Below are 19452 nucleotides of genomic sequence, written 5' to 3' on the forward strand. Positions count from 1 at the left end.
AAAAGTTTCCTGCCAGACAGCGACAGGCCTTGGAGTAAAAAGGTGTGCAGCACTCATCTGGCTTGTCTGGCATCCTATTAGCTTTTGAAGCCAGTGGTCCATAAAGGTGTCTCTCTGGTGTGACAAGCCGTCATCACATCGCATCCTAAATTTCTCGGACGTGGTCTCATGGCTGAACAAGCATGTTCTGTAACGCGTAAGGCGAGTGCATAGGTTGACCTCCAGTTTCTTGATAAACTTTGATAATGATGCATTTTCAATATGTTTTTTTTATATCTAAGACGCAATGATGCAATTGTAAAATTGGAATTAACCAGAGGTGGGTAGTAACGCGCTACATTTACTCCGTTACATTTACTTGAGTAACTTTTGGGATAAATTATACTTCTACGAGTAGTTTTTATGCAACATACTTTTACTTTTACTTGAGTATATTCATAGAGAATAAACGCTACTTTTACTCCGTTCCATTTATTTACATTCAGCTCGCTACTCGCTACTTTTTTTTTATCGCTCTATTAATGTTTGTTTTGGTTTATGACAAAGATTCAAAGTAGGATCTACGCATGCCTGCTTTTCACCAATCACATGCAGTCACTAGTGACGTTGGACCAATCAAACAGAACCAGGCGGTCACATGACCCGACTTAAACAAGTTGAAAAACTTATTGGGGTGTTACCATTTAGTTGTCAATTGTACGGAATATGTACTGTACTCTGCAATCTACTAATAAAAGTTTCAATCAATCAATCAAAAGTGTAAAGAAAAAAAGACACTTTTTATTTCAACCGTACTTCCCGTCAAAAGCCTAAAGACTAATCGCACATTTCCTGTCTTCACAATAAAAGCGCCGCTCCATCGCGCCTGCGCTAACAAAATAAGAGTCTCCGAAAGCCAAGCTACGGAGTTTGCCGCCAATGTATTTCTTGTAAAGTGTATGAAAACGAATATGGAAGCTGGACAAATAAGACCCCAAAAACCAACGACTTTCATGTGGTATTGGACAGAAAAGAGGAACTTTTTTTTCCTTCCATTTGAAAACATGGACATTATCATCAATACTGTCTGATTCCAATCAGTGCAAGTCATCAGAATCAGGTAATACACCAATTTATATTCTTGTCTTCATGAAAGATAGGAATCTATGTGTTAAAAATGTATGTATATTCATTAAAACACCTTTAACATGTCAACAAAAACGGCAAAATAAATAGATATACATTATATACTGTATATATAAATGTATGTATGTGTATATATATATATATATATATATATATATATATATATATATATATATATATATATATATATATATATATATATATGATATGTGTGTGTATAAATGGTATGTGTGTGTATATATATGTATATATGAGGTAGATCGCCTCGACGTGGTCATTTATTAAGTAATTGATAAACAATGAAAAACTTATTGGGGTGTTACCATTTAGTGGTCAATTGTACGGAATATGTACTGTACTGTACAATCTACTAATACAAGTTTCAATTACTCAATCAATCAATCAAATCAATGAATGCCTACTGAGGCTATGGTGCTGTTAAGTTATTGTGGCTCAATGTGCCATTTTTTTATTTGATTTTAATGTACTATTATTTAGTATATATTATTGTTTTAGTTGCTTAAGAGATATTCCTGGCTCTGAATTTGCTCATTGCTATTTTTATGTTTTTGTGCATTATTTGTTGCCGTAATCATTAAACAAACAGGTTACTCATCAGTTACTCAGTACTTGAGTAGTTTTTTCACAAAATACTTTTTACTTTTACTCAAGTAAATATTTGGGTGACTACTCCTTACTTTTACTTGAGTAATAAATCTCTAAAGTAACAGTACTCTTACTTGAGTACAATTTCTGGCTACTCTACCCACCTCTGGACTTAACAAATAATAATTTACGCCAGTAATGTATGGCATTTTGTTATTACGCTAATAGCACAAATGATGTTTCTGTGTAGTAACAAAATATGTCATTCAAAATAAATCAGCTCTAAATAGAATATGTATTATCACCAATGATGACAGTAGTAACATGATACATTTGATTATTATTGTAAAACATTGTAACTTAACCCTGATAAGCGGATTTAATTGAAGTGAAGCGAATTATATTTATATAGCGCTTTTCTCTAGTGACTCAAAGGGCTTTACATAGTGAAACCCAATATGTAAGTTACACTTACACCAGTGTGGGTGGTGGCACTGGGAGCAGGTGGGTAAAGTGTCTTGCCTAAGGACACAACAGCAGTGACTAGGATGGCAGAAGCGGGGATCGAACCTGGAACCCTCAAGTTGCTGGCACGGCCCATAATTTACAAATAGAACGGAATAATTTACTTATTTGGTTCGCAAACCGTGTTTTTATGTCATAAAAGAGGAATTTCTGCCCCAAAAGGTTAAACAAAGACCATTTTTATTCCATATGAAATACTGTGGAACTCCAATTTATGAGCTTAATTGGTTGTGTGACTGAGCTCTGAAGTCAAATCACTTGTATCTCATATCAACATTTACCACTGAAATTAATAGAAATCAATTTAATTGATGCTTAGTCTGCCCCAAACCAGCACATTTTTAACATGTAAAATGCCTTTTAAAAATAGATATATTCAGTGGAAGCCTGGGCCCCTGGAGAGGGGATCCAGACTGATGCAAAGGGGGAAAAAAACTCATATACATAGCACATGTGTGTAAGAGGGAAACATCAATGAACACAAAGGACATTAAAGATATTAAAAGACACCAGCCAATTCTACATACAGCCACACAAGCAAAACATCAACAACAACAACAACAACAAAATACAAATAAAAAAACATACAAACTGTGGTGACCTCTGCGGGGTTCCATGGCCAGAGACAGGAGCAGACCCAACAAAGCAACCAAGAGAGTCGACTCCACCTTGAGCCGCCTAAAACTCTCGCACAGTGTCCAGTTCGCATGGAGGAGTGAGGATACTTCCAAGGAGACCATAATAGAATAATAAAATAATAATAAAACAATAGAATGCAATATTAAAGACTACATTATTTTTAATTTTTGGGGGGGATAAAAATGTACAGCACCCAGCACCTTGGAGATAGTACTTCCCAGTCGAACACACCATCAGCAGCTTTGCCATATTTTCATGGATACATATCTGCCGTTTCAATACCAGTGTCACACCGCGGTGAGGGAAGTCTTGTCTTGTTTTTTTCTGTTTTGTGATTTGCATATTTTATTTTGAAAAGCAACTCCTCTTGTTTCAGATCACGGGCCCTTCCTTTTGTGTCACCAGTCTGACCTCATCCCTGACCCTTGATTCTTTCCACCTTTTTCCCATTACCATCATGTTCTAGTTAAGCTCATGCCTCCCCTTGTCCTGTGCCAGATCGTCTCGAGCTTTCGTGTCAAGCTAGCGTCCATGTCCATGTCCATGTCCATGTCCATGTCCATGTCCATGTCCATGTCCATGTTTGTATCCATGCCTTGCTTCTTCCCATGTTTACTTCCTTGGAACAAGAATTCTTTTGCTGTAATTTTGAATTGTACTTTTTCCTCCTTTGAGCAACCTTTGTTATTTTAGCCTTCGTCCAACTTATTTAGTGAGTTTTCGTAATTTTTCTAAATTCCTTTTCTTCCTCAAAGATTGAGTGATTTTTTTGTTTATCTTTATTAAGTATTAAGTTATAGCCCTTTTATTCTTCCTCCTGTTGGACTGCTCTGTGTTATTTTTTATAGTAGATACGACTTTATTAATAGTTTGTCCTTTTGTTAGTTTTTTCTCCTATTTTTGGAGTGATTTTTGGTTTATCTATTTCCGGAATTTTTTCCGCAGACTTTTTTGTTATTCATTAAGTGCGTAATACTCTGGCTCTGGATGTTTAAAAAGTGGTTTCAAAATAAAAGCTTTATTAGAACCTCATCTCTGCATCTGAGTCCACTCCTTATTCCAAGTCCTGACAACCAGATGTTTTGGTCGGATCTGGCAGAGTTCACAGTAACATTTTCTACGCAAACGAAAGGTTGTAAGTCCGATTTTTGCTTGAAAATTAAAGCATAATAATTAGTTATGAGGTAGGTCTTATCACAAAGAACTCTTAATTTGTGGACTATTAAATTGAGGTACTGTAAATCAAATTAATCCCTTACAGACACCCAAAAATAAACTAACACTAAACACTTTTTAAGAAAACAATTGTGGTTTTAAATGCACAAATAAAGGTGAGCGCTACAATAACACCATCTTCATACTTTGCTAGGAGTTTTTTCTTGAATTCAATAGTGTTTTGTCAGCTTTGTTTTTTAATCAAAGTGCAGGCTTTCCAACTTTCTTTGGCAAATGATAGCATTTTGGCAAGGTTTGGCTATGAATGCTAGCTATCTTTCAATGTATATTCTATCAAAACAACAAAATGACTGCACATTGTATTGTTGCTTTTCCGGGACTGTTTTTGTTCAGTTTAGTTTAGTCTTTATTTGAAGGGACAATGCGCAGAGACATTAAGCTCAAAGACAGATATGTGCTGCACCAGATTTTAGCTAAATAGCTCATTTGCATCTGCAGTCCCTGGTTACCTAAATTAAAGAGATTAAAAAAAAAACATGCAATACATTTATAACAATAAAGTTATAGCATGTAACCAAATCAACAAAAGTTATAAAATGCTATTTCATTGACACATACTTACAATACATTACAACCACACCTATCGTTTACATCATAACACAGACAATACATTTTCTTGTTTACATCTGTCATCATTTGTAAAAACAACCATGATTTTAACACAGCTTACAGCAAAATGTTATCATGCATAAATATAATACACATTAAGTTGACATTTCAAACATAGTTCCTACTTCAGTGACCATGTAAGCAGCTTCCATTGCTCCAAAGCCACTTTTTAACTTAAATTGTGAATGAAGAAGACTTTGTTAGACATTTCAAGTTTGTTGTGAGGTCGTTCCATTCCTTTATCGCTCTATATGAAAAGGCTGATTGTAGGGCTGGGCGATATATCGAATATACTCAATATATCGCAGGTTTGTGTCTATGCGATATAGAAAATTACTATATTGTGATATTCGAGTATGCGTTCTCACGCAGTTGCTTTTAGCTGCGGGCATTACATTATCTCCTTCTCACAGAGACATAAAAAAGCGCACCTTCTTACATATGTCACATACTGTCGTGTGTGCAATATCATACGTAGAGAGGTAGCGGTGTGGGTAATGTTAGCTGTGATGCTAGCGGAGCGGTGCGAGTGGTAATACGAGAGAAAGAAGGTGTGAATCTGGTAACAAATGAAGGAAGAATTAATTCCCCCAAAAAAACAGCATCGTCTGGCTTCAAGCAGCAGGATGTCGAACAAGTACGCGGCAAAAGCGTTAGCACCACTGCTAATGTATAGCATCATTTAAAAAGTCACCCACTAGAGAATGAGGTGTGCTTGAAACTCTGCATGTCAACATTTCCGTTCGGTGCTGTCACGCCAAATTTCTTCCCCCCTAAAAAAACCTTCCTCCCGGAAGACATTTGGCATGACAGCCCCTCTAATGCCTGAAGGACCACAATGAGGGTGGAAGGACCTTAAAGCAGCCCACACAGCTGCCTGTTTTAAAAGCATTATAATTGGCTGATTGTCATTGGTGAAAAAAAACGGTGAGAAAAAATATTAGCATTCCAGCATGCTAAACTTTCTAGTTATTTTTGCATCATATAACTTGGTATTATCACACCCTCATTGGGGTCCTTCAGGCATTAGATGGGCTGTCACGCCAAATTTCTTCCGGGGGGAAGGTTTGTGTAGGGGGTAAGACATTTGGCGTGACAGCGCCACACCCACAAAATGCCCAAGCAAACATTTCCACATCAACACCGTATGAAAAAAATAGTCAACAACAGAAGGAGATAACGTCCGCCATAACCTACCACATAGTGAAGGACATACACTATTTGATTTCCTATTATTTTTAATTGACAGTTATTGAAATACCTTGTGTGACATCATGCACAAAAAGTGCACTTTATTTGTTGTTAACTGTTGTAGTGGTGTTCTGTACAAAACTGCACTTTAATTTAATGTTGTTTTGATGTGTCATTTTAGTGACATCATGCACAAAAGTGCACTAATAGCTTGTTTTAAAATGTCTCTGACAGTCTTGCACTTTCTGTTTTGAAATGACATGAATGTTTGTGCCACTGCTTAATAACTGTTTAATAAAAACAGTTTTGGTAAATTGACTTTGTTGTGATTTCCATCTCTGCATGAATATTTAAAATTAGCATATATTAATGTAGTATGAACAAAAACGTTTTGATGTAGACACATAGAATCATCATATTGGTGTGATTATATGCATCAAGTGTTCGTTCAAGGCTAAGGCAATATATCAAGATATATATCGTGTATCGTGACATGGCCCAAAAATATCGAGATCTTAATAAAAGGTCATATCGCCCAGCCCTAGCTGATTTTGCAAAAGAGGTTTTTTTAACATCTGGTTACGCTACACTGCCCCCTAGTGGAAGCTCTTGTTTTTGAAATTGTCACAGCAGATGTAAACTGGACAAAGTGCTTAAGTGGCGCTGGTGCAGTGTTGTTATTTAGGATTTGATGGGCCGTTCGAATTGATGCTAATCTTTGAATGTTGGCAAAATTTAACAATCTATATTTTTGGAGAACTAAACAGTGGTGGTGGTGTGGTGGTTTTCGGTCAAGGAATTTGAGCAATTGTTTGTGCAAGGTTTCCAATGGCCTCAGTGTCATTTTGTTTGCTTGGGACCAACATGTTATACAATAATGAAAACGAAATGTAATCATGGCATTAAAATAAGTTTGATCTGCCTCCAGTGTTAACAAACTCCTGATACACTCGAACATTTTTTTGTTGCGGGCGAGGTGAATGACAGGCTGAATGCCAGACTTGTTCCTTGGGCCGACAAGCAATTGTTTTTAAATAAAAATTGTAATTGTGAACAATATAGATTTGTTTATTATAAAAATGCCATGTTAGACCTTTATTAGCCTGAAGCAGTCATTCTTAAATAGGCAAGGCAAGTGTATATATAGAGCACATTTAGCACATTTAGCACATTTTGTACACAAGGCAAATCAAAGTGCTAAAAGAAATAAAAAATAAAAATATAAAATCATATTTCAAATTAAATAAAATACAATTAAATGAATTAAACAAAAATTAAATTTCAGTTGTAGTATTAGATTAGATAGTACTTTATTTATTCCGTCAGGAGAGTTCCTTCAGGAAAATTAAAATATGCACGATTAAATAAATATTTTCAGGCTGGATTCAAACCTTTTTAGATTTCTGCCTGTAAACGGCTTCCTGCCGCCATCGTGTGGGTTGTGTGGACCAAACAGGAACGACATCGCTTCGCACAGGTTTGACTCTTTATTTTTCAAGAAGTCGCTCGCAGTGTCGGTCGGTCGCTCTTTCAGCTCCACCTCCGCTGCTCGCGCCGGGATCCTTTTCAGTCGCTGCGTCTTTCCTTTGCTGGTCTCGGTCGCTCCGTGGCTCTCGCTCGTCTGATCGCTCATCTGGTTGTCTCCTACTACTTCCGCCCCGAGTGTTCCTCCTTCGCCCCTTTTATGCTGCAGCAGAAGATGATGGGATTGAGAACAGGTGTGTAGTTTACGCACCTGACTGGGCTGGCTGCAGCATCACTCCGAGTCCGCCCTGCCTGTCCTCTTTGCTGCATGCTCCGCCTCCTGGCCTCCATCTTGGGTAGGACAGTCATATTTCCTAGCCCGCTGTCGGCTCGTCCGCTCAGTCTCTCCACACTGCCCTTTTGGACCAGTTGATCTGCCGTTTCTTTTCTGCACTGCTCCCCTCTCCTGTGTGGGTGACCACAGATAGCTGTTGAAAGTCGGGACCCGGAGTGGACCACTCCTCTGTGCATCAGTTGGTGACGTCTCTGCGCTGCTGACTTGTCTCCATTCAAGATGATCTCGTGCTGGCCCCACCATGGACTGGACTGGGGAGATTCCCCACATCTGCGTTCCCCTCCAAGGTTTTTTATTCTTTCTCAATGGGTTGAAATTTTTTCTTACCCTGATGTGGGATCTGAGCCGAGAATGTCATTGTGGCTTGTGCAGCCCTTTGAGACACTTGTGATTAAGGGCTATATAAACAAGCTTTGATTGATTGATTGATTGATTTCAACATTGCCAATGGTGAGGGCCTGTCTCACACCTTCAGGAAGACTATTCCAGATCTTAGGAGCAAAAAAAAGAAACGCAGTTTTTTCATGTTTGGCAGGTTCTCAGAGCTCGCGATGGTTCCTATGGTTCTAGCATGTCAGAGACATACTTTGGCACTAGACCAAGGAAAGACTTGTACACAATAGAGCTGTTTTAAAGTATATTCTCTGAGCAACAGGAAACCAGTGCAGTGACCTATGGACTGGACTAATAAGGTAGTATTTCGAAACAGTGAGGAGGGGGGCTGGGATGTGGCAGGGGGGTGGGGGAGGGACACATGCATTATTAGTATCATGCAGTATCGTACTTGAAAACAGACTTCAAAAAGCCGTGCACTGCAAAACGCGCTCGTTGCAGCCATAAATCCTGTCTTCCTCATTTTGATGACGAAAACAAATCTGTGCAAATTTCTCCTGAATTAATGTGGCAGATACATTTGAATTGAATTCATTTTATTGTCCAGTATCAAGTGGTTCAAGTTGGTCAAAAAATATTTATAGTCAAAATATTGATACAGTTTTTTTGAATGTCAGACTTCTTTAAATGTTTATGTTGCAGACCAAAAAATATACAGTATGTTTATAAAGTTATTATTTGTTGTAAGTTTATGTATTATTAGTTATTTGTGATTTGCCTTAAACGTTAATAAGGATACTAAGCTATGCAGAGGTACACTTATAACAATTTTACAATTATATTACCGTAATTTTCGGATTATAGGTCGCTCCAGAGTATACGTCACACCGGCCGAAAATGCATAATATAGAAGGAAAAAAACATAACATATATGGAGTATAAGTCGCATTTTTGGGGTAAATTTGTTTGATAAAATCCAACCAAGCATAGACATTTGAAAGGCAATTTAAAATAAATAAAGAATAGTGAACAACAGGCTCAATAAATGTACGTTATATGACGCATAAATAACCAACTGAGAAGGTGCCTGGTATGTTAACGTAACATATTATGGTAAGAGTCATTCAATTAACTATAACATATAGAACATGCTATACATTTACCAAACAATCTGTCACTCCTAATCGATAAATCCAATGAAATCTTCTTCCTCGATGTCGCTTCTAAACAACTCTGCCACTTCCTCTTGTCGTTTTCTGCTGCAAATTTCATTACGTCCAGCTTGTAATCTGCAGTACATGATTTCCTTTTCGGTGCCATTTTTGTTCAGCCCTTCTCAGTTTTTATAAGTAACCACCAATGATTAAATGTTCCAATTTAATAGCTACGGCAGTAACATATAGCATATAGCAGTTAGCATTCCATGACCCACAATGCACTTCTGCCACGACCCTCCCCGGCTGAATTCTTATTGGTTGACGTGTGTGTGACGATTGCTGACATTTTCTTCGTCTCTTCCGCGAATGAGATAAATAATTGTATTTGATATTGTGTAATCTGCAGTACATGATTTCCTTCTCGGTGCCGATTTTGTTCAGCCCTTCTCAGTTTTTATAAGTTACCGCCAATGATGAAATGATCCATTCTAATAGCTACGGCAGTAGCATAAAGCAGTTAGCATTCCATGACCCACAATGCACTTCTGCCATAACTCTCCCCCACCAAATTCGTATTGGTTCACATGTATGTGACGATTGCTGACGTGTGTGTGACGATTGCTGACATTTTCTTCGTCTCTTCCACGAATAAGATAAATAATATTATTTGATATGTTACGGTAATGTGTTAATAATTTCACACATAAGTCGCTCCGGAGTATATGTCGCACCCCCGGCCAAACTTTGACAAAAACTGCGACTTATAGTCCAAAAATTACGGTATTTGTTGTCGCGGCGGAGAGAGGAGAGGGGGCGCAAAATGTTTTCTTCTTCCTCTGAGTTACGTAACAGAAAATTATTGACAAGCGCTGATTTAAGGCAGGGGCTCTTTACACTTTTTACCTCGGGACCCAACTTTTCCTCGACAGAGGGTTTTGGGGCCCACTCAAAAATAACGCTAAATTAGTAATCACACTCTAAATTTGTATCACATTCAATAAGTATATCTAACCTACTTACAGTTTACAACGTAGAAGCATTTAAATCTCACCTTAAAACTCATCTGAATACTCTAGCCTTTAAATAGACCTCCTTTTTAGACCAGTTGATCTGCCGCTTCTTTTCTTTCTCCTATGTCCCCCCCTCCCTTGTGGAGGGGGTCCGGTCCCATGACCATGGATGAAGTACTGGCTGTCCAGAGTCGAGACCCAGGATGGACCGCTCGCCTGTATCGATTGGGGACATCTCTACGCTGCTGATCCGCCTCCGCTTGAGATGGTCTCCTGTGGACGGGACTCTCGCTGCTGTCTTGGATCCGCTTTGAACTGAACTCTCGCGGCTGTGTTGGAGCCACTATGGATTGAACTTTCACAGTATCATGTTAGACCCGCTCGACATCCATTGCTTTCGGTCCCCCTCATAGTCAGCATTGTCACTGGCGTCCCACTGGATGTGAATTCTCCCTGCCCACTGGGTGTGAGTTTTCCTTGCCCTTTTGTGGGTTCTTCCGAGGATGTTGTAGTCGTAATGATTTGTGCAGTCCTTTGAGACATTTGTGATTTGGAGCTATATAAATAAACATTGATTGATTGAACGTCATTAAATTATGTTAAACAATGTGTTAATCACAAAGATTATCATTTATTTCCACAAAAAACATTAGGCTTAGGTCAGGCTGATTAGAAAAATTAAGTACTTACTAGGGTTGTACGGTATACCGGAATAAGTATAGTAGTGTGATACTAATGAATCATATTCGGTACTGTACTAGCTCTGGAAAGTACCGGTCCAAGACCCCCTCCCCCCAACCCACCCAAAATGTAAACAAATGGCATTGGTGGATCTACACCTAACATCCACTGTTAAGTACATCCAAGTACAGGAGCATATCTAGTCGATACTACTGTGATTACGTCGATATATTTTTTTACTTCCTTTGTTTTGTTTTTTTTATTTATATTATGTTTATAAACTCAGAAAATACGTCCCTGGACACATGAGGACTTTGAATACCACCAATGTATGATCTTGTAACTATTTGATTGATACCCAAATTTATGGTATCATCCAAAATTTATGTAAAGTATCAAACAACAGAAGAATAAGTGAGTATTACATTTTAACAGAAATGTAGATAGAACATGTCAAAACATAAAAATAAGCAGACATTAACAGTAAATGAACAAGTAGATTAATAATAAATTTTTACAGTTTGTTCCTGATAACGTTGATACAATAATAAAATGATAAATGACTCAATGTGTTCCTGAATATGTCAGCTGACTAAATTAGGAGCCTTTGTTTGTTTATTTACTATTAAATAAAATACTGAACATACTAAAAAACTTTTCTTTTAAGGAAAAACCTGCAATAAGAAACATATGTTTATGTACCCTAAGATTTTTTGTTTAAATAAAGCCATCCATCCATCCATCCATTTTCTACCGCGTATTCCCTTTGGGGGCCCTGTGGGGCGCTGGTGGCTATCTCAGCTGCATTCGGTTGGAAGGCGGGTATACACCCTGGACAAGTCGCCACCTCATCGCAGAGTACCGAAAAGTATCAAAATAATTTTGGTACCGATACCAAAATATTGGTATCGGGAAAACACGAGTACCAACCAAATACACTGTGCATAAGAAGGGACTCATAGATACATGTGGAAAAAATAGATTACATACAATTATAAAGTGATGGAATAAATAAATTGAATTATCAATATATGTGTTTCTTAACCAAACTGTCAATAAATCAAGGTGCAAAAAAAAATACAGTGTCACTAATTTAGTCATATTTTTTGCGCTTTAGAAACTACTCTGACTGTTTGGTATTGTCATACCTGCCACAAGTGGCGAAAAAGCGTGTTACATCTAAATACCAATGTGCATACAGCTGTGAAACAGATATTTTCTGCACTAGAGTTAAGAAACACTGCTGTAAGGGACCAAAACATACTTATTATGAAAGTGAATTATTTTCTTCTTTTTATCATTATCTTCGAGCTATATCTAACGAGCCACCTGTAATCACAGTGATAAGAACATATGCAGCCACCATTGCTGCTCACTGCTCCCCTCACCTCTCAGGGGATGGAACAAGGGGATGGGTCAAAATGCAGAAGGTAATTTCACCACACCTAGTGGTACTTTAACGGTAAATGAATTTAAGAAAATGTATTCCAATGCAGTATTAGAGTAAGTATTTTTACCCCAAACAAAATAATAATTTGAGGACACTCCAGATGTCATTGCAACGTCAAACTATCAGTAAGTTTGAAAAAAAATACTCCTTGCTTTTGTACACTGAGACCATACAAATAGTATCTATTCTTACACCACTGAACATCAATATGCCCTTTCAGTGCATAACCAGTAGATGGCAGCAATGTTCCATTGGTTTTCCTTTGCCCACCAGGTCCAAACCAGTGACGTGCCGTGAACTAAACACCAGGTGAGGCATGCATACTTTTGTATTCTTCTTTTTCTTTTTTTTTTTTTTACTTGAATTTATTTGTGCAGCTCTTGTCATTGTTGATTTACGTTGCACATTAGAGTTACAGGGGGAAAAAAAGGGAGTTATCCACTTTCATAAAAACATTATCATAAGGAGATCATGATATAATAAATGGGTCCAAAAAGTATTTGATAAAGTTGTTATTAAATACTTTTTGGTCCCATTTGCTTTTAACAAGATAAATCAAGTATTGTGAGTGTATCTTACCTTTCTGTATTTGTATCTGAAGCAGCAATAACTATCCTCCATGAAAACGTACTTTGTATAACATCATTAATTTTGTCTTAAAGTCCAGTTTAGAGAAGTATTTAATCTTGGATACAGTATATATTCATTCATATTGGCAGAAACATTCATTTAATTATATTTCATTCCAATAAATTAAACAATATTTTTGCATCTGACCAAAAACACCCACAAGCGCTGCCTTACTCTAATAAAAATGCCATGTTTGTTATAAATACAGTTTAAAAAAAAAAAGTAAAGAAAACAATGCTGGCTTCCGCTGGAGAGACCTGTATCTGCTGGCTTGAGCGCCCCCCTTCTCCCAGTGTGGCGAGTCAGAATACTGCTGAGGCATTGAACTGCAAGTTGACAATATATCGCCCCCTACCTTGAGGCAGAGGTACTTGGTGCCTCAAAACCTGCCTTTTCCACGTGGCAACAAGCATGTGCCCCCTCACACGCACGCCCAATACACACTGTCTCTAGCCGTGGAGGCACCGCCTGTGTCTGCCTCACTTCTCATCTGCTGCATTGTTTTGATCAGGAAACATGAACTTTCCACGATTTTGACCATGAAATCTATCAATATATACAGGAATCACACCAAAATCATATAAAAAGCATAAACCAAAATGGAAATATTAAAACTTATTTTATTTTTTTACTTCAATTTGGAGCATCTCATGGTTAAGACACCTGGTGGCAGATGAGGCACTGTCTCACTTGCCTCCCCTGACAGCACGTCACTGGTCCAAACATACCATATTAAAACCTTTAAAGGGGAACATTATCACAATACCTATGTAAGCGTCCATATATACCTTGATGTTGCAGAAAAAACACCGTATATTTTTTTTACAGATTTCCGAACTCTAAATGGGTGAATTTGGGCGAATTAAACGCCGTTCTATTATTCGCACTCAGAGCGTGACGTCACCTAGGTAGTCAATCCGCCATTTTCTCAAACACATTACAAACACCAAGTCAAATCAGATCTGTTATTTTCCGTTTTTTCGACTGTTTTCCGTACCTTGGAGACATCATGCCTCGTCGGTGTAACAACACGATCAGGGATGGATTCAAGTTGTCTTACGTGGAGTGTGCATCGATTAGCATGCCGTGCTAATCGACACGGCTAGCTGTATGTACATTTGTAGCTATATTTGCATCCGACCTTTCCCTCCACCCACATTTAATGCCAAACAATCACTTACCAATCGACGGATTTAAGTTGCTCCAGTGTCACAAGATGCGAAAGACCCGATCGTTTGGTCTGCACATTTTACCGGCGATGCTATGGCAGACATGGCACAGAGATATATGGATATCCTGCAGATGCATTTCCAACGATAAAGTCAACGAAATCACAAAGGTGAGTTTTGTTGATGTTATTGACTTATGTGCTGATCAGACATATTTGGTTGCGGCATGACTGCCAGCTAATCGATGTTAACATGTTATTTAGGCTAGCTGTATGTACATTTGTAGCTAATTTGGCATCCAGCGTTTCCCTCCACCCACATTTAATGCCAAACAAACACTTACCAATCGACAGATTTAAGTTGCTCCTGCATATTTTACCGGCGATGCTATGGCAGACATGGCACAGAGATGTATGGATATCCTACTACACCGGATAGCGTCAAAAGCTATTCGCTCAATAGCTTCAGTTTCTTCTTCAATTTCGTTTTTGCTATCTGCCTCCATACTCCAACTATCCGTTTCAAAACATGCGTAATCTGTTGAATCGCTTAAGCCGCTGAAATCCGAGTCTGAATCCGAGCTAAAGTCGCTATATCTTGCTGTGCTATCCGTCATGTTTGTTTGTATTGGGATCATTGGATGACGTCACAGGAAAATGGACAGTGGCTTCACAGATAGCGAAAATCAGGCACTTTAAAGCCTTTTTTCGGGATATTCCATGATTGGTAAAATTTTGAAAAAAACTTTGAAAAATAAAATAAACCACTGGGAACTGATTTTTATTGGTTTTAACCCTTCTAAAATTGTGATAATGTTCCCCTTTAAAGACTATCTATGTGTTCATACCCACATACAATGGAAACATTTTCAAAAGGATGGCTGCCCATCATAAGAAAACATTTAAAAAGTTGATGGCAACAAACATGAAAATACTTGTGGGGGTGCCATAAAAAATTGCAATATATACACACACACACACACACACACAAAAAGCCAATCAAAGAAATATAACTGTGTGATTTTACTGATTGCACCAGAAGTGTGTGAGCGTTTCTTGCAGTCAACTGTGGATTACATGTATTTAAGGGGGTGTATCAGCTGGAGTCAAAACAATCGAGCTCACAAATTTAAAGCGGGAGTCATTTTGTTTGGCAGCCATCGTGGCGAATAATCTGCGCTGTTGTTTTGCTGTCACTCACTCTACGTGTTTATTCCTGGAGAATTCCCCGCTGTGTTTCTTTAATCTTTCACCAACTGTGTGCAGTAATACATTCAGACCAAAAAATAATAAATAAAAAAAAGGAAGACAGCTTTAATCAAGATAAATGTGATGTAATTGGCAACATCGTGTACAGATTTTGATATCGGTGCATTTATCATGTGCAAAATTACAGCTTGCACAGGGACGATTTAGGCTATGAGAGCTGAGTGCTTTTTAAATGACAAAGTTCTCAAAATGACAACTGTAAAGCTGCCATATGCATGCCAGGCCAGTAGTTGGCGGTGTCAAATAAACGAGGGCTGTCATCAATGAAGGATTTTCATTTTGATTGATTATATTTTGTCCATGGTCAACAATCAGTTGAATCTATGGCGTTGTCATAAAAAACATACAGAGATAGGATATGTGGTTCAGTGGAACCGCGATTTATGAACTTTGAATTGGTTTTTGAATATGGTTCGCCGACCGAAACTATCGTACAGTGAAACAGATTTCTCCATAATTGGTTCTAGTCTAGTGTTGTCTCGATACCAATGTATTTTGATCCTTTTCCGTACTTTTCTAAATAAAGGGGACCACAAAAAATTGCAGCTTTTTTAATTTATTTCAACAACAAATCCTAGGGTACATTAAAGGGGAACATTATCACAATTTCAAAAGGGTTAAAAACAATAAAAATCAGTTCCCAGTGGCTTGTTGTATTTTTTGAATTGTTTTTCAAAATGTTACCGGTCCCCGAATATCCCTAAAAAAAGCTTTAAAGTGCTTGATTTTCGCTATTTGCGATGCGACTATCCATTTCCCTGTGGCGTCATACAGTGCAGCCAATGTAAACAAACAACGGCGAATACCACAGCAAGATATAGCGACATTAGCTCGGATTCAGACTCGGATTTCAGCGGCCTAAGCGATTCAACATATTACGCATGTATTGAAACGGATGGTTGGAGTATGAAAGTATTGAAGAAACTGAAGCTATTGAGCGAATAGCTATTGACGCTATTCATAGCCATAGCATGGACGAATAGCTTCGTTAGCATCGCTGGTAAAATGTGCGGACCAAACGATCAGGACTTTCGCATCTCGTGACACTGGAGCAACTTAAATCCATTTTTCATTATGGCGGCTGCTGGTCCGCCTACGCTTGGGATGGTTTCCTGCTGGCTCCGCTGTGAACGGGACTCTCGCTGCTGTGTCTTGGATCCTCTTTGGACTGGACTCTCGCGACTGTGTTGTATCCATTGTGGATTGAACTTTCACAGTATCATGTTAGACCCGCTCGACATCCATTGCTTTCCTCCTCTCTAAGGTTCTCATAATCATATCATGTTCTCATAGTCATCATTGTCACCGACGTCCCACTGGGTCATTATTGTCACCAATGTCCCACTGGGTGTGAGTTTTCCTTGCCCTTAGGTGGGCCTACCGAGGATGTCGTGGTGGTTTGTGCAGCCCTTTGAGACACTAGTGATTTAGGGCTATATAAGTAAACATTGATTGATTGATTGATTGATTGATTGGTAAGTGTTTTTTTCACATTAAATGTGGGTGGAAGGAAACGTAATATAGTTGCAAATGCATCTGCAGGTTATCCATACATCTCTGTGCCATGTCTGCTTGAGCACCGCCGGTAAATAGCATGTTAGCATCGATTAGCATAGCATGTTAGCATCGATTAGCTGGCAGTCAACATCAACAAAACTCACCTTTGTGAATTTGTTGACTTTATAGTTGCAAATGCATCTGCAGGTTATCCATACATCTCTGTGCCATGTCTGCTTTAGCAACGCCGGTAAATAGCATGTTAGCGTCGATTAGCATAGCATGTTAGCCATACATCTCTGTGCCATGTCTGTCATCGCCGGTAAAATGTGGAGACACTCGGGCACATTCAATGGGGGTCTGGCGGCAGACACTTTCGCATCTTCGGGCCAGTGGTGCAACTTGAATCCCTCCCTGTTAGTGATGTTACACCCTCCGACAACACACCGACGAGGCATGATGTCTCCAAAGTTCCAAAAAATAGTCGAAAAAAACGGAAAATAACAGAGCTGAGACCCATTGTTTGTAATGTGTTGAAAATGAAAATGGCGGCTGTATTACCTCGGAGACGTCACGTTCTGACGTCATCGGAAAAAAAACGATAAACAGAAAGGCGTTTATTTCGCCAAAATTCACCCATTTAGAGTTCGGAAATCGATTAAAAAAATATATGGTCTTTTTTCTGCACCATCAAGGTATATATTGACGCTTACATAGGTCTGGTGATATTGTTTCCCTTTAAACAGATGTTTCTTATTGCAAGTTTGTTCTTAAATAAAACAGTGAACACACAAGATATCTTATCTTTTAGTAATAAAGCTTTTAATATAGCTGCTGACATATTGTATCATTTTCCATTCTATTATTTTGTCAAACTTATTAAGGACAAGTGGTAGAAAATGAATTATTAATCTACTTCTTCATATACTGTTAATATCTGCTTATTTTCTTTTTATTATTGCAAGTTTGTCCTTGAATAAAATAGTGAACTTACAGAACAACTTGTCTTTTATTAGTAAGTAAGCAAACAAAGGCTCTTAATTTAGCTGCTGACATATTGTGTCATTTTCCATTCTATTGTTTTGTCAAACTTATTAAGGACAAGTGGTAGAAAATGAATTATTAATCTACTTGTTCATTTACTGTTAATATCTGCTTATTTTCTGTTTTAACATGTTCGATCTACACTTGTGTTAAAATATAACAATTACTTATTCTTCTGTTGTTTGGATGCTCTACATTAGTTTTGGATGAGACCACAAATTTTGGTATTAATCCAATACATAGTAGTTACAGGATGATACATTGGTCCCGATGGTTCTTTTCCTCTTTGGTCCGGAGGACACAATGTCCACAGTTTCCAAAAACTATTTCAAACATGGACTCATCAGACCATAGAACACCTTACCACCTTGCATCAGTCCGTCTTGGATGAGCTCGGGCCCAGCGAAGCCGGCGTTTATGGGTGTTGTTGATGAATGACTCTCGCTTTGTATAGTACAGTTTTAACTTGCACTTACAGATGTAGCGACAAACTATAGTTACTGACAGTGTTTTTTTATTTTTTATTTAACAACACAACTGATAACTGCATACTGCAGACCTCATGAAAGACAACAGACATAATAAAACATCACTTACTGTACTGCTAGGAACTTTGTATAATGTTGTTGAGATGAAAGATGACTCAAAATTCTGAAAAAAAGAGGAAGGTGCAACAAAGTGTTTTTTTGAGTCTTTCTCGCCATTTCCGGGTCTAAATGGGATCGGATGCCAACGTTGACCAACTGGTAGGCTTCTGCCCTTATTCTTCTACTGTTAAGGTGAGAGGAATTATTTATGATCTGGAATAAACTTGAAGCTCCGAGGGGAGAAAGCAGCTCACCAGCTCGTGACGTCAATATAGCAGCAACAAGCTCGTTAGCGCTTTGTGACAATGGTGTTACGACCCGGTCGCATGGTGATGCGGATTCGTTCCCTCAGGAATGCAGACGAGCCTCGGACACAGCCTGAAGGTAAAAACATATGATTCATCTAGAAATAAATCAGACTGTGACAAAGAAAAACTTGCTCAAAGCACAGAAGGAAAAACAAAAGAGCTAGCATGGGAGCTAGAAGATAAAAGGCCTAGCGTGGAAGCGACCAGGTACAAAACCGGGAACAAAAGTCATAATTTATTGCGTACAGCAAATTAGGAAGTCAGACTGACTGATGGGGGAAGGCAGGCTTAGATAATGTCAGTGATTGCAAAACACAAGTGTGCATCCGGAACAAGCGGCAGGTGAAAATAATAAGTCACTATGGTAACGAACTGAGAGGTGCACAAACAGGAATCAAAGGAGTCCAAAACCAAACACAAAAGACTCAAAAATCTAATCATAATATGATCCGGGCAGCGGATCATAACAAATGCGGCACTAAAAATAATATGCGTTAGCGATTATATGAATATCACTAATACTTGATTAATATAGGTTTTCATAACATGGTCCCTACTGCCTACTTTG

Source organism: Nerophis ophidion, linkage group LG26 (assembly GCF_033978795.1).
Source record: "Nerophis ophidion isolate RoL-2023_Sa linkage group LG26, RoL_Noph_v1.0, whole genome shotgun sequence".
NCBI lineage: Eukaryota > Metazoa > Chordata > Actinopteri > Syngnathiformes > Syngnathidae > Nerophis > Nerophis ophidion.